Below are 17,257 nucleotides of genomic sequence, written 5' to 3'. Positions count from 1 at the left end.
CATATTTCCATACTGTTTTGTGATTTTTGCTCTGTTCTTTTAAAACAAAAACATATAGATCCTTCCTACATTAGTAACTTAATGAAACATATGTAGCCTGGGTGAACTTAAATACCCTTTTGGGGTAAAATGTGAGAAATCATTGAGAAATATTACAATGAAAAGGTAGTAACTTAATAGCTTCTGTATTCTCCTGTGTGTTTAGAGTCCAATGCAACATCCATTGTAGTTATTGGATATTTCATTGGGCTTTTGATTGGATTTTAAATGTATAATTTAATGAAGATACCACCTTACTTTCTCAGCTTCCATGGGTTAGTATCTTCAAAGCTCCCATTTGGTGCACCAATATGGAATACACTACCACATCCACTCCCTTAACATCAGATCTAGCAAAAAAAGAGTTAATAAGATTAGGTCAGCCATGCTGACACATTGTTACTTACATTATGTTTGAAGATACATTTTTCTGAGAATTAGAATTGATTTTGTAAGGATAATTACTGGATTAAGGCAAAAGTAAGGTGTGATGGGGTGGATCACAGAATTCCCCTTGAGATTGTCACCTGGGGTGCAGATAAAGCGACTGAACCCACTTACCTGTGCTCTGGTGCACCCCGGTACCCTGTCCTGCTGAGCCAGAAGTGATGGTTTCCTCTAGCCAAGAAACAGAGTTGGGGTAACACAACACAGACAGTGAGCCAGCTCAGTTCTGGGAGAGCTCAGCTATAAAGCCATTGGCAACACCCAGAAATGTAACCCTCAAAGGGGACCAAACCCCCAAATAAATCCGTGTTACTCTGTATACAAATTTTACACACAAAAAAATCATGAGGGCAGAAAACTCATAAGAGTACCAAAATGGGTTCCAGCATCAGGTGGACTGGACACATGTCTTGGTAGGATCAACCACAGTTTGGGCTTACAGGAAAAACAAAACCATTCATAGGTTTTTTACTTGATCACCAAGCCATCAAGTTATTATATTACATTTCCTTGTTCTATTTTCCACACTTCTCATGATTTTCCAGATCCCTAATATATCCTCTCACCCTTTAGTCATTTATTTCCCAAGCTGAAAAGTCCTAATCTTTTTAATCTCTCTGCATATGGAAGCTGTTCCTTATCACTAATTATTTCTGTTGCTCTTTCTGTACCTTTTCCAAATCCAGTATATCTTTTTTTAGATGGGGTGACCAGATCTGCATGCAGTATCCAAGATGTGAACATACCATGACTTCAGACAGAAAATATCATGTTGCTTCTATATAAAATCTATTCCTTTCCTAAGGATGCACATTATTCTGTTAGCTTTTTAGATTATCACTGCACATTGAGCAAATGCTTTCAGAGAACTATCCACAATGATTCTAAGATCTCTTTCTTGAGTGGTAACAGCTATTTTAGACCCTGTCTTTTTTGTATGTATAGTTGGGATTATATTTTCCCATGTGCATTACTTTGCATTTATCAACATGAAATTCCATCTTCCTTGTGTTGTCCAGTCACTCAGTTTTGTGAGATCCCGTTGTGATTCTTAGCAGTCAGGTTTGGACTTAACTATTTTCAGTAATTTTGTAGCATCTGCAAATTTTGCCACCTCAGTGTTTACCCCTTTTTCATGATCATTTATGAATAAATAGAACAGCAGTGGTACAAATGCAGACCCCTGGAGTACACCACAATTTATTCCTTCTCTTGTTTTCCTATCTTTTAAGTGGAGTATCTGGCAATGTTTTCATGATCATCTAAGGATCCTTCAGTAACTTGAATGACAAACCTTTTGTTATTTTAGCACCCTACCTTCCTCTGTTTATAAACAAACTCCCTTCCTCAGTGGCAAAGCTGGAAGCAGCATAAACTTTGTTGCAGTTAGCAGCTGTCTCTGGAGCTAGGATGTGTGCTTTAAGCAAATCTCAAGTATGAAATCCAGGAGTTCAAACTTTTGGGGGGCTACAGACTCCTCCTCCCCATCCTCCACCCACCTTAAATAGTACCTTGAAAGAAAGCCTGGTGAGGGAGAAATTAGCCGTAAAATTGGATTCACTTTTAATAGAGCATCTTGATTCTTTATCCTTCCTTGTTCTGATTTTATCTCCCAATTTGTGGCTTTAACAGGAGCTGTAGAATTTCTTGTTGTTTGAGGAAACAAAACAGTTCATCTGACTGTTAATCATCATCCTACAAGGGACATTACTTTATACACAATTCTGATTTTTAAAACAAAGCAAATGAAAAGCAGAGCTTCTATCACACTAGTAGTGCTTTGAGTGCCTCATCTTTAGTTTTTTGACTGAAAAAGTCATTAGAAATTAAAATCGTGACCAGGAAGATCTTTTTTTGTAAACACTGACATTAGTTTTTGTTTCTATTTGAAGGAAAAATCACATCTACATTGTGCCTATTGTATTCTGCTACCCCAGTTGGCCCTGGAATAGATTAAATTCCTCCACAGTAACTGTTGATTTTTTTAAAAAGCCTAAAAAGCCATCAAACCATTTGATAAAGTGTGACTCAAAGAGTATGTGTGTATATTTCTCCAACAATATCTTCTGTGCATAACAATGCATTGTATTCCTCATCCACAAATTGCTTGTCCATGGAACTGTCTTGCACAGCATTAAATCTTATCAATAATAAATAGCCCATATAATTTTCAGTTGCTACAAAATCTGAGTTTCTTGAGTTGTATGTTCTTCCTTCGAGTGATATAGGTGTGTTTCTCTGTTATAGTGCAGTTAATTGATTCTTCTTCAAGAGATATCCCTCTGGGTGCTCCATATCAGGGTGTTGGTCACCACACCAAGGATTGGAGTCTTCAGAGCAGTGTCTCTTGGGACGTGCATGCACAGATCCTAAGCCGTGCACTCCAAGTGTGCTGACGCTGTGCATGCGTGAATCCTCCTCCTCCCCTCCCTCCCCCCCAGTTCCTTCTCTACTGGACAGACAGAGCTCTGCAGTATTCCTGACCTTGTTCCGTATGGTTAGATAAGTAACCCTGTTTTTCATCTTTCTCTTAGTCAGTTATTTAATAGTTCTTCCCTATTAAAAAAACAAACAATCAAACTTCTCCATTCCCTCCCCTCCACCCCCACCAGTTAGCTAGTAGTTAGTTTTAGCATTGCACCTCGTTCACCAGGATTTAAAAGCTGCTCTTCATGAATGACCCCATTCCAGTGTCAGACCAAACTCACAATGTGTCCACTGCCTCAGGGAGGCACACGTCTCTCAAAAGTGCTGCCATTCCTCAAAATTGAAATCAAGAGCCCACTGTGACAAAGACCTTTGACTCAAACTTATATTTCTAGAAAAATTGCTATTCCTTGTTTCTAACCCAGGGCAAGACTCCGAAACATTTCAGGCACGTAGAGATAAAAAAGTGAAAAAGTGAGCCTCCTCTCTTCCACAGAACTCAATAGCAGCGAAAAAGGGCTCACCAACTTCAGTGCTGAGAACAGCTGCAGCTCTGCACCTCAGTACTTATGAAACACCTGACATCTCCAGCACCACTAGGACCATGACGAGACCAGGTGTACAGAAAAGCTGTGCCGAGGCTGCAGGCTTTAAGTTGCCTGCTTCACATAGATCATCACCACCAGGCACCGAGGATGCCTTATCGGCACCACAGGTACTTCTAGGGCCGAGCACAACGCCAGAAGTGGTCACCAGTGCCGTAATGGCACCGACAACATCACTGGCTCGCTTGGTGCCAAGATTACATCCGGCACCACAAGTTGCTTCAGTACAGTCGACGACAGCACCAGCAATACCCGTACCACAGTATATGCAGCACAGAGACTTGCTCGTTTCTGCTACATTCAACTCGCCTTTCCTTGCTACTGACTGCTTCACGGGCATCCTGGCGCCGCAACAAACACTTTCTCCAGAACAATTCTCAAATGACAACGAGGATGATAATATGGATATGGATTTTTCTCTGCAGAACTTTCCCCCTATGGATCACTCCATGTGTTCCACCAGAACCCATACACCAGACATAGAAACATGCCGCCATGGGGCACATCTAGACTACCTTTGGCTTCTGAAAGAAGATATGCTAATTTGGCATGAATTTGCATATCTTCTTGGGATCCCTTTTTCGGAAGAGGTTGTTCAAAAAAAAAAAGTTGTTTAGACAGGAGAGGGGGGGTTGCGCAACCTCCCCTCCCCTTTTTCAAAAGAATCCTTATTCCTCGAAAAATGAGATTTACAGGGTTCTTTTGAAAAAGGGGAAAGTTTGCTTGAAAAACCCCATCTAGACTGCTTTTTTTTTTTTTCCAAAAAAGCCTCTTCCGAAAAAGGGATCTGAAGAAGATATGCAAATTCATGCCACATTTGCATATGTTCTTTCAGAGGTCGAGGATAGTCTAGACGTGCCCCTGGTATGGAAACCCATGGATGCCCTACCCACAGTGGCAGTATTGGAATTTATGGCACTCGCCTCACAGATACAGGCATACTAAGAAGCATGCCATGATACTGCAACACTTTTCTCCAGCACAATCACCATTACCTCAACACCAATGGGTCATAGAGGATACCCACAAAAATGACCCATCTCCAGATACATCCCCAGATACAAAAACATGTTCCTTGCCCAATGAAACTGTCATGCCTCCTCTGCCTACTACCGCCAACGACTTCTCATATTTTCAAGACCTCTTCAAGCGGGTCTCTGTGGAACTCCACATCCCATTTCAAGAGAACACAGAGAACCATCATGAACTTACAGACACCTTACAATCTGTAACATCTTCCAAAATAGGCTTACCTATCAACACTATCCCAGACAAGATCAGGAGCAAAAACACCACAATAGAAATAGATCACAGTGACATCGCCAACCCTCCAATATCATACAACAATTACAACAGCCTTATAAGCAAATTTGAGATGTATGTCAAGGGCTTGGAAAATCACTTGCCTACTTCAATGCCACCGTGCTATCACAAACTCAACACCACATCCTCCCATTCTATCAACGCTGGTTGATAACATCAGATAGATGGGTGCTTCAGATAATCAAACCTGGATACGCTATTCCCTTTACGTCCGTACCCTCTTCACACCCCTTTACCCATCCCTCTTCAAGAACCACTCTTATGGGACTCTTCTCCAACAAGAGGTACAACATCTCCTACATCTGGAAGCAATAGAGACAGTTCCCCCACAGTTCATGGGGAAAAGTTTTTGTTCTCATTATTTCCTCACTGAGAAGAAATCGGGAGGATGACTGCCTATATTAGACTTGAGAGCATTGAATAAATACGTGTGGAAACAAAGATTCAAAATGGTGACAATTGCTACCATTATCCCAGCGTTGGAACAGGGTGACTCATCCCTCAACTTTCAGGATGCTTATTTTCACATTTCTATTCCTCCAGCTCATAGACGTTTTCTTCAATTTGTTCTAGGTTCAAAACACTACCAATACAAGGTTCTATCCTTCAGCCTACCTACTGCTCTGAGGGTATTTTTCAAAGTATTAACTGTTGTCACTGCTTTCTTAAAAAAGCAAAATATTATTTGCCTCTTCAGAATGTGCTCCAAACTCGACTCTCATCACAGTACATCTGCCACGATGCACATTTTCAAAAGTCTCGGCCTGGAAATAAACAAAACAAAGTCTACTTTATTCCCAACACAGAAAATACAATTCATAGGGACTCATCTGGATTTCACATTAGCTATCGCATCTCTTCTCACAGAAAGATTCCACAAAATAGGGAAACAAATACACAGATTACAGTCCAGCACCGAAGTTATGGCTCATGATTGTCTCCAGTTACTGGGACACGTGACTTCATGCAATTTTGAAGTAACACACACATGCCTATACAAGCGATGCCTGCATGTTTGGCTCAGATGGGTGTACAAACCCAACATATATCCGCTATCCAAATCCCTATCTGTCCCCACAACAGTGAAGCAATCCCTCCTCTGAGAATCTCTGTTCTGGGGTCCCATTCCTTGCACCAGAGCAATCTATTACCATAACTATAGATGCCTCCCTCGTGGTGTGGTGAGCACACTTGCAACACCATATGGCTCAAGGAATGTGATCCAACGCAGAGAACAACCTCATATAAACTTTCCAGAACTTAAAGACACATGGTGTTTATGTGAATAATTCCTTCCCTTTATTGCCAACAATCATGTCAGAATATACACAGACGATGTGGCAGCTATGTTTTATATAAATTGGCAGGGCGGAGCCCGAATACATGCACTATGTACGGAATCCATGACCCTCGGAAACTGGTGCATAAAACACAGACTAAAAATCACAGCCTTTTATATTCCAGGCAATCTCTGCATTTCAGTGAACACTCAGCAGAGCACTTGCCACCGAACACGAATGGCAAATCAACCAGGACATCTTATCATGGATCTTCCTCCTGTGAGGACACTCCCGCTCCTCCCCCCAGAGATCTCTTTGCCACTCAAGCCAACGGGAAGCATCATCTCTTCTGCTCCAGAGCAGGGATGGGGAAAGAATCCATGGGTGATGCCTTCCTAATCAGATGGTCCACTCGCTTCCTGTACATGTTTCCTCCCATACCTCTCCTACACAAAGTCGTACACAAAGCGAGAACAGACAACACCAGAGTGATGCTCGACAGCTCCATTATGGCCATGACAACCCTGGTTTCCCTTCCTAACCAGAATGTCACACACTCTACCAAACCCCCTACCTCAAACTTCAGATCTCCTCTTCCAACTGGGAATCTAAAGAAGCTACCCCAACCTTCATATGGTGCATCTCAGGGCATGGTACCTCAATGATTTTCTGTACGAGAATTAGAATGTTCAGAACTTGTACAACGGGTATTATTCCATAGTAGGGCCAAGAATACCTGCAAAACATCCATTTTTGAGTGCAAGTCCCAGTCTTTTTAATCTCTCTTCATATGGACTCGTTCCAAACCCCTAATCATTTTTGTTGCCCTTTTCTGAATCTTTTCCCATGCCAATATATCTTTTTGAGATGAGGCGACCACAGCTGTACACAGTATTCAAGATGTGGATGTACCATGGCTTTATATAGAGGCAATAAGATATTTTCTGTCTTATTTGCTACCCTTTTTTAAATGATTCCTAACATTCTATTTTCTTTTTTGACTGCCGCTGCACATTGAGTGGATGTTTTCAGGGAACTATCCACAATGACTCCAAGATCTCTCTCTTGAATAGGTGTATCCAAGTTAGTCCCCATCATATTGTGTATATATAGTTGGGATTATTTTTTCCAATGTGCATTACTTTACATTTATCAACATTAAATTTCATTTGCCATTTTGTTGCCCAATCACTTAGTTTGGTGAGATCTTTTGAAGCTCTTCATAGTCTGATTTGGTCTTAACTATCTTGAGCAGTTTGATATCATCTGTAAATTTTGCCACCTCACTGTCTACCCCTTTTTTTAGATTAGTATTTCTGAAAGTGCTCTGTAAAACCACTTTGAGAAACACGTCAACTGGCCTCTCAGGTTTGTTTATTTGCTGGCGCTGTGACCATGGAGTCTCGCGGCTCCAATTGGTTCCATTTCACTCTTTGCAGCCAAGCGGAACAGCGGGAAGTGGTGACCATGGTGCCAGTGAACAAACAAACTGGAGCGGCCAGTTAACATGTTTCTCAAAGTGGTTTTGTGGAGCACTTTCAGAAACACTGCTCTACATCATTTAGAAATCAGTTGAATAGGATTGGTCCCAGGATCCCCAATAGTTACCTCTCTCCATTCTGAAAACTTACCATTTATTCCTATCCCTTATTTCCTGTCTTTTAACCAGTTATCAATCCATGAAAGGACCTTCCCTCTTATCCCATGACAACTTACTTTACTTAAGAGCTTTTAGTGAGGGACCTTGTCAAAAGCTTTCAGGAAATCTAAGTATACGATATCCACTGAATCCCCCTTGTTCACATATTTGTTGACCCCCCCTCAAAGAACTCTAGCAGATTAATAAGGCATGATTTCCCTTTACAGAAATCATAGAACACTGGAACTGGAAGGGACCTTGAGAGGTCATCAAGTCCAGTCCCCTGCCCTTAAGGCAGAACCAAGTACTGTCTTAGACCATCCCTGATAGATGTTTATCTAACCTGCTCTTAAATATCTCTAGAAATGGAGATTCCACAACTTCTCTAGGCAATTTATTCTAGTGTTTAACCACCCTGATAGTTAGGAAGTTTTTCCTAATGTTCAACCTAAACCTTCCTTGCTGAAGTCAAGGAGAACAATTTTTATCCTTCCACCTTGTGACACTCTTTTGGATACTTGAAAACTGCTAGCATGTCCCTTCTCAATCTTCTCTTTTCTAAACAAACCCAATTATTTCAGTCTTCTCTCATAGCTCATGTTCTCTAGACCTTTAATCATTCTTCTTGCTCTTCTCTGGATCTTTTCCAATTTCTCCACATCTTTCTTGAAATATGGTGCCCAGAACTGGACACAATACTCCAACTGAAGCCTAATCAGTACAGAGTAGAGCGGAAGAATGACTTCTCGTGTCTTGCTCACAACACTCTGTTAATGCATCCCAGAATCATGTTTGATTTTTTTTTTGCAACAGCATCAGACTGTTGATTCATATTTAGCTTGTGTACCACTATGACCCCGAGATCTCTTTCTGTAGTACTTCTTCCTAGACAGTCACTTCCCATTCTGTATGTGTGAAACTGATTGTTCCTTCCGAAGTGGAGTACTTTGCATTTTTCCTTCTTAAACTTCATCCTATTTACCCGAGAGCCTTTCTCCACAATATGGCAGCACCGGGGCGCCTCCGTTGGCCCCAGATTCCCCCCCCCCCCTCCGGGAGGGTAGGGCTTGGTGAGGAGAGTCACTCACATTGGGACCGGAGTGTGGACAGAAGGGAGCCACCTTTCACCCATTGTGCACCACATGTTCATGGGGAATCCGGTGCTAAATCATTTATAGATGACCTGAGATTGAAAGGGAGTCGGATTCAGGTCCCCGAATCCACAGTAGCAGAGAAGGGTGCTGTGAGGCATCCAGTGCGGTAACACAACCAATTCCAGAGGAGCCAGTGGGAGCCCCAGGGAGAGTTCTTTTTTCTTTGTGAAGGGCAGGGCACCCTGGAATGAGTTCATCCCGAGAGTGGTGCCCGAGTCTTGGAAAGCATCACGGTTCCAGCGGTGTCGGATGAGCTCTTGCTGGTCCTTGAAAATCCGGGGGAGATGGTGTAAATCTCGCGCCGGGCTTTACCCATATCTGCGACATGTCTCCAAAGTGAAGAGGCTCTGGCATGTTGGAATAATGTAGGTAAGGGAAATTGTCAAGCCAGATCTGTAACTTTGGGATAAAGATTAGCTCTAAGGGCTGAGTTGGTCAGGCTGAGGTTCAAAGTGGGGCTGGGTGCAAGCTGTGGCTAGACAAGGTGCCGCCCTCTCCTGGGGGTGGGGGGCAGTGGCAAATCTGGACACTTGCTGGGCCCTTCCTGTGGATTGCCTCAGCTGTGGTGGGTGTTGCTGGCCCCTCCCACTCTGTGGGGCCAGCAGGGCACTGGTGTTCCACCTTGGCCAGCACCTAGCAGCTGACTTAGAACTGGTGCAGACCAGGGGAATTCAACTGTTTTAATTAATTAAACTCTTTTGTTGAGTTTAATCTTTGGAATTGTTTGGAATGGCCACAGAATTTAGATGTGCATATATGTAAGAAATTACAATAGAAAAAAATATGCATTGCACAAAAGTGATCCTTAAAGGCTTCTGTCTATGATGTGCGGAGGTCAACCAGCACCTGTTAGGATCAAGGTCTAAATCAGCAACTTACTATTGTGTCCCAGGGCTGCATTTGTCTTTGAAGAGATTGCCCCCTCTGTTCTGCTTTTACCTCCTCACCTCTGCTTTCAGTTCTAAGGCACTGCAGGAGTTCATGGCCCTGTAGACTTCAGGGACTGATGTAGGCCAAGAGAAGCCAGAAGTCAAAGAAAACGCCTTTATCTCCTCTTTTTCCTACCATCAATCTTCTTATTGAGGAGCTTGGCCAGCTCTGTGAGCAAAGTGAGTTTCACCCTCATCCCAGACAGGACTAGTTACCTCCTTCCTCTCTCAGAGTAGGAAAGAAACCAGGCAGGATTATAAAGATTGAATCCACTAGGTTCTTGCCACCAGCTATGTGCCACCATACCCTGATGTCCAGGTTATTGTTCCCAGCTTCCACTGCAGGTTGCCTAGCCCACCTCACCACCTCCATCTCCTGTCCCCAGGAGCTGGTGAGTGAGACAGCATCCAGGTTCTGAAGAACAAGAAGGCAATAAGAGGCCTCTTCCCTCCTGGCCTCAGTTCTGTGAAGGCATATGAGTAAGCATCAGTCCAAATTCATCCTGGTGTCACTGCTACATGTAAATGTGGTTATTTCCTTTTGTGGCAATATTACTACCTCAGAGAGACTTTTACTTCAAAAGTGGCCTCTTCACTATACAGGCTAGTCACCTGAAGTCAAACGAGACAGGCATCTCCTCAGTTCATCCCTCCTTTAGATGTCAAAGCTCTCAGTTGGCCAACAAAAGTAAATAAACAAGTGTCAGACTGACACCCAAAGTGCGTCTGCATGCATTCTCAAACAGTGCTACTGTGGGTAAATGCTATTGAAGTATTTTAAAAATGTCATAGTGTAAAGGCATCTCATTGAAAAAGACTGTGAGATACGAATCTGTGTCATGTAAAAATGTGGGGGTTTGAGCCTTGAGATGCTCAGGAAAATCAATTCTCTTAGTCCTACCTGGGAAATGTTATGGAAAGTGTAACCTATTCAGAGTCATTAGAAAAGCTGATTTACAATCCTGACTCCTACAGAAAAAAAATAGGTCATATGACATAGATTTTGATACCAGATAGAACTGTGAGATATGGTCAGTTGAAGCAGTACAACAGATGAAAATATCTCTGCAAGTGGTAACTAGAACAAGGGGAAGGTGTGGTGGTGAATTTTGTAGGTGAGGAAAGGTCTCATCTGCCCTTATTTTCCTTAGAGCTGTCTGCATAACTCTCAACCAGCCCTACCTAGAGCTCCACTCCTGATTGCTGGTAGTTTTTTTCAGTTTGGTAGCAAATAGCTGTTTATACCTTTGGTCACTGGACATTATCAAGAGGAAGTACCCTACGTAGGTGTGCATGGAACAGCTTTGGCCCATTTCCAATTTCAAGCAGCCCATGGAAATGCCAGGTTATGAATGAAATCATCCATCGCCTGCTTCAGAAGGGAGCATTAAAACCTATTTCCCATCCTATTTCTAGCAACAGAATATCAGGAACAAACAGCGGGACTATGCCTAAAACAACTGAATAAGCTCCTAAAGGAGGCTTATTGCCACGTTTCCATTTGACCATCTCACAGACATCTAAGTTCTGCATATGAATAGCAGCTTCCTTGCGCCCCAACGTCAGTCATTACTGTTTGATCTGAAAATGCCACTAGGATCTTCTCCAGGGTCATGGTAATACTAATATTAGCTTTATGAAAGAAGGAAATTCACTTTTGTCTTTTCCTTAACAATTTTTCTGATCAGCAGTCTGGATAAGAGAGCAAACTACAAGCAACATACAGAGTTGTACGGTTTTTGTAATATCTTGGATTCATGATGCATATTGTGCCCGGGAAATCAGACATAGGCCTGGTCTGGGGACGAATGCTATTAAATTTAAGTTCTCCTTCTCAGAAGATTGTTAACATAAAGAGAACTCCCCAAAAAGAAAGTAAGTGGTGTCTAGGTATTACTGGATTAATTATTGCATTAATAAACAGAATAATCCTTATGTCAGATGCTAGCTGGAGATAACTGATTGAGTTCATTCAGGTCACTATTCAACCCAGGAAATGGGTTCCCAAAAGTGAGAATGCAGCATCCATCACCTAGAACGTGATTCTTGCAGCATTGTTCCTACAAGGCATAACAAAATGGTCATGACAATGAACTCTGATGGGCTTTTCATAAGTAAACTAAGGACAACATAATCAGTTGCACCCCAGTGTAAGATGGAGGAGATATATAGCATATATAGCATGTCTACTCCATGCTAGGTGTGTGCACAAGCTGCATGTATTGTTACTGGAGATTTTTCCCTACATTGTATAAGTTGGGCCGGCTCTAGCATCCTCTGGAGCTGCATGCTTATGCGCAAGAGTAAGAGGCACCACCAGCTGCACACCCTCTCAGTTCCTTCTTACCACCTGTAACAGTTTCTGGAATGAAGCTTCTTGCTTCAGCAACGCTTCTTCCAAGTGGTTTTCAGGTTTTCCATGTTCATAGTTATCATAGTGTAGTGTATATAGATTCCAGTAGTTTCTGGGCTCATCTAGACTACGCTAGAGTGTCAAAAGAGGATATGCAATGGGAATTTGCATATCTTCTTCCGATCTCACTTTCCAAAGCAGAGCTTTCTAAAGTGAAAGTAGTTGAGACGAGTCTTTTTTTGATGAACCCCTCCCCCCCTTGTCGAAAAGCCACGTAAACCTCATTTTTTGAGGAAGTCCATGTCTGGTGCTAAGGAAGAAGAACAAGCAGCAGTGCAACAAGCGAGGGCACTCATCAGCACAGAAGAGAGGCAAGTGGGGAGAAGGCAATTTAGTGAGACCCATGCTGAGCCACTCTTATTCACCCGGATGTGTGTCAGCACTGTTGACTCTACTAAGGGTATTGATTCTGGTGTGAGATCCTCCAATGACACTAGAAAACCACTGTGGTGCCAATGGACTGACACTACCATCAACTCTGGGCACTTTTCAGGCTTCTATGAATGTTCTCTCTCTTCTAGTCCTGCTATTTCTACTGGTGCACCCGCTAACTCCATCATCCAGAAGCAGGAGGGAACAGGGTGCATCAGGTGCTTTCCCAGCCCCAGGGCCACCAGCAAGTGCCACCTGATTTCCAGCATGCCACTGGTCCCTGGAACTCCAGCACCATATGGAGGTGGAAGCAAGTATAGCTCCACTGTGGCTTCCAAGAAAAGAATCCTAAGTCAGAAGGGCAACTTTACGTACTGCCAAAAACCTGCCATCGGTGCAGCCTACCTGCCACTAAGTATCAGGCTGGTTCTTTGGTGGGCACCTGGCCCATGCAGTGGCCCTACTGGAACCCCTGGAAGTTTACCTAACTAGTAAGTCCATTTACATTTATTTCTTCTAACTAATAATGTCCCGACAAATTATCTAGAATGGAGACAGAAACTGACATCCACGATTTGGGTTGCTTTCATTAACTTCTCAGGCATTGTTGTATGAGAAATGTCTGTGCTTTTTCCTCCAAGTTGTTTAACATGAGCTGTGATTTAGGACAATATCCTGGCTTTGGAAACTCTTGACTGGAGGACATTTAAGGAGGTGCAGTATTTCCCTGCTAATCAATGACTGACAAGTCTGGTTCTGCCACAAGCATGCCAAAGTACTGGATCTGGGGAGCTTATTACTAGGAGAAAAGAGATGTTCCTATCCTGTGCACATGTACAGCAATGTGGTTATGCTGCATTTAGACAGCTGAGAGCAGAATGTATGCAATTTAGCAATACATGTGAATAATAACTATAAATGTTACCAACATTTGAATAGCCAAATATACAGCTTTAAATAACAAAAGGTCTGTATCTGGTTCTTTGTGTTGTGGATTGCTTCAATAATATGTACAATCTGCTTCATTTTTGTTTCTAAAAGATCAGTACTCGATATTGATTTGTCTGCCTTTCTGAGAGGATAAAGCATATGCTGTACACTTTACAAAAGTATTGCTAATTAATTCAGATGAGGCTTCCCATCAGATAGAATAATGCATTTCATAGAATCATAGAATAATAGGACTGGAAGGGACCTCAAGAGGTCATCGAGTCCAGCCCCCCGCCCTCAAGGCAGGACCAAACTCCGTCTACACCATCCCTGACAGATGTCTATCTAACCTGTTCTTAAATATCTCCAGAGAGGGAGATTCCACCACGTCCCTTGGCAATTTATTCCAATATTTGACCACCCTGACAGTTAGGAATTTTTTCCTAATGTCCAATCTAAACCTCCCCTGCTGCACTTTAAGCCCATTACTCCTTGTCCTGTCCTCAGAAACCAAGAGGAACAAATTTTCTCCTTCCTCCTTGTGACACCCTTTTAGATATTTGAAAACCACTATCATGTTCCCCCTTAATCTTCTTTTTTCCAAATTAAACGAGCCCAGTTCATGAAGCCTGGCTTCATAGGTCATGTTCTCTAAACCTTTAATCATTCTTGTTGCTCTTCTCTGTACCCTTTCCAGTTTCTCCACATCTTTCTTGAAATGTGGCGCCCAGAACTTGACACAGTACTCCAGCTGAGGCCTAACTAGTGCAGAGTAGAGCGGCAGAATGACTTCACGAGTTTTGCTTACAACACACCTGTTGATACAACCTAAAATCATATTTGCTTTTTTTGCAACAGCATCACACTGTTGACTCATATTCAACTTGTGGTCCACTATGACCCCTAGATCCCTTTCCGCCATGCTCCTTCCGAGACAGTCGCTTCCCATCTTGTATGTATGGAACTGATTGTTCCTTCCTAAGTGGAGCACTTTGTATTTCTCTTTATTAAACCTCATCCTGTTTACCTCTGACCATTTCTCTAACTTGCTAAGGTCATTTTGAATTATGTCCCTATCCTCCAAAGAAGTTGCAACCCCACCCAGTTTGGTATCATCTGCAAACTTAATAAGTGTACTCTCTATCCCAATATCTACATCATTGATGAAGATATTGAACAGTCAGAGATCACTGATCTGGGCAAACTCCAGCTGTCCAGTCAAGAGGCAGAATCAGTTTATACCCAGGCATAGCTTTCCCTTTGTCCTTTCATGGTCAAACAGTGCTATTATTCCTGAGTGCCATGTTCCCAAGCAAGCTAACTGCCTCTACTCCTCGTGAACAATAGTCTGGTCTGGCCAACCAAGATTCCAAGATTTACCCCTTGATTCCTGGAGTTCCATTTGAGTCAGAAAAGGAGTAATAACCCCTTAAAAATAGTAGCTAGATTTTGTACATAAGCATGTAAGGGAAAGAGTATGATGAATGTAAGGTACTGAGAGGGTGCAAGAAGCAGCAAATTTGCTACTGAAGAGAAAAAGTGAAGGGCTGCTTGCAAGAAGAATAGGAATAGGGATGAGCAGCTGGCTTAAGAATCTAACCAGTTGTAGTGGTGGAATGTCATTAATATGTGAATGATTGGCTGAGACAAAGCACAAAAATAATCCAAAGGGTTATAATTATCCAAATCCAACTAATCCAAAGTCTTTGACATTTAATATGCAGTGTCTAAAACCTTCAGTGATCAATCCATAACTGGGTTCTAAAGATGTGTGGGAGACATCAGAGTAAGGAGGCAAAATTGCAACCAAAGAAGGCAAAGAAAGAGGACAGATTGGATTGCTTGCTTTAGTGAAAAAAGTTTAAAAGAATTGGAAAGGGCAGTATTTGACCTGTAAGGATCTGAACCATTTACTTAAACTCGGTGATTCTCCAGCTGAAGAGCTTACAATACACTACATGATCAGGAGGCTTTTCCCATTTGATCAAAAGGCTTAGGAGTTGAGGCCACTGTGTGATATAGTGACTGTTACTGCCCTTTTTGCTGTTTTCTTGGTATTGGGTGAAAATTCAAGGGAATTTAAGTGGACACTGATTAGAGAGCTCTGGGTTTGTTTTTTGGGGCAAGAAAGAAGACACATTCAGAGAGAGGAGATGTATGTCTGGGTTCATTGGTCCTGAGAATGTCAGTCTCCATTTTTAATATAAATTTCAGCTCAAGAAGGTCCTTCTTAAATTCCTACCTCAACTGTTGTATGCGGTTAGTAGGTTCTATAAAACAGTTGCTGGTTTCCACCCTAAAGGTGGCTGTTTGTCAGTGAGTGGAAGTGTAGTTTGCCTGTTACTTAAATGTATAAAGCACATTGGAATCCTTGTATCAGCTGATTTTGATAACATTCTTCACTCATTGGAGATTTGTAATATGTGGAGGAGTCTGTTACTGGAGATGAATGGTTTTCACATCCCAAAAGAATTTTCCAGATTTTGAACATTTTCCTGCCCCAGATTGGGAGGAAAAGGTGACATCTTGAAAAATTTTATAAACGCATAATCCAAAAATAAGTGTGTGGCTCTGGTACCTCCAATGTTTTGCTTCAGTTTTCAACTGTTTACTATTTTTATTCTCTTTTAAAAGTATAAATAAACTGACATTTTGAAATGTACATTTATTTTAAAAAAAATTTAAAAGAATTTTTTGTTTGTTTTCTCTAAACAGGACACTTCAACAATTTTGAATCTGTTTTTTTCAAACATTTTTAAATTGTGAAATTTGCCAAAAATGACTTTCTCATAGAAATAGTTTTGGTTTTGAAGCACGGGCAATTTCTCATGACAAAAATATTGCTTTGGAAAATTCCTCACCTCCTCTACTTGTTAGCTATTATCAAATCAGATATCACCCCTTTTGTCAGCAGAGGCCTTTCTGAAGATGCTATTAAACATTAAGTAACCCAGTAGGATCCTGATCTCAGGATATCAAGATGCTACTGTAATAAATAATAATCTGTATATTTTCGAGTGCATCTATCTGTCTATCTGGGAGTCTGTTTGTTCAAGAACTCCTCAGAGCTAGGGCCACCAAATGTGGTATTCAGCTTCCTATTTTGCTAACTTTAAGCAAGATAAGGGATTGGTTGTGTCAGGAGAACTGGAATATCCAGGAAAAGGGACCCTGGTGGCCAAGGCAGGGGTGGGAAGAGAAAAGGACCCTGGTGGTCAGGGGGAGCTAAGAAGGGGGGGAGAGAAAAGGCCCATGCTGGATGGGACACCCCGCCCCCCACTCCCTCCCCGAGTGCTAAGCAAAGAGCATAAAGGAAAGACTGAGGATCAAAGTCTTTCTTCATGGGCAGAAAAAATATATCAAATCACAGGTCTTCCATGGGTAAAGATTCAAGATGAATCCGAATAGAAGAAAATCACAAGAGCTAATCTGTTCTTACTCTGGCTAGAAATAAAAATCCCGCTCTCTATATTATTTTTGTTGAAACTAAAATTTAGAGTTTTAACTGTTGATGTTGTGGAGATTCATAACAATAGGTGTTTTTGACAGTAGACGTGATCAGTCATTATACAATCTTAACATATAGGCATTAGCTATGTCTCTCCAACATGTGAGCTTGTCAGATTTCATAAACTAGCAGACTGAACTTGGTCAGTGCTTGGATGGGAGGCCTCTAGGAAAAACAAAGAAATCATGTTT

The 17,257-nt window shown here is 41.9% G+C and overlaps 1 protein-coding gene across 1 annotated transcript in view; it reads left to right on the top strand.

Moving 5' to 3' along the window:
• Window positions 1-17,257, top strand: part of MTA3 (metastasis associated 1 family member 3) — a 181,248-nt gene that overhangs the window by 141,630 nt on the left and 22,361 nt on the right. The window lies entirely within an intron of this gene.

Source organism: Pelodiscus sinensis, chromosome 3 (genome assembly GCF_049634645.1).
Source record: "Pelodiscus sinensis isolate JC-2024 chromosome 3, ASM4963464v1, whole genome shotgun sequence".
NCBI lineage: Eukaryota > Metazoa > Chordata > Testudines > Trionychidae > Pelodiscus > Pelodiscus sinensis.
This window is presented reverse-complemented; position numbering and strand designations above follow the sequence as displayed.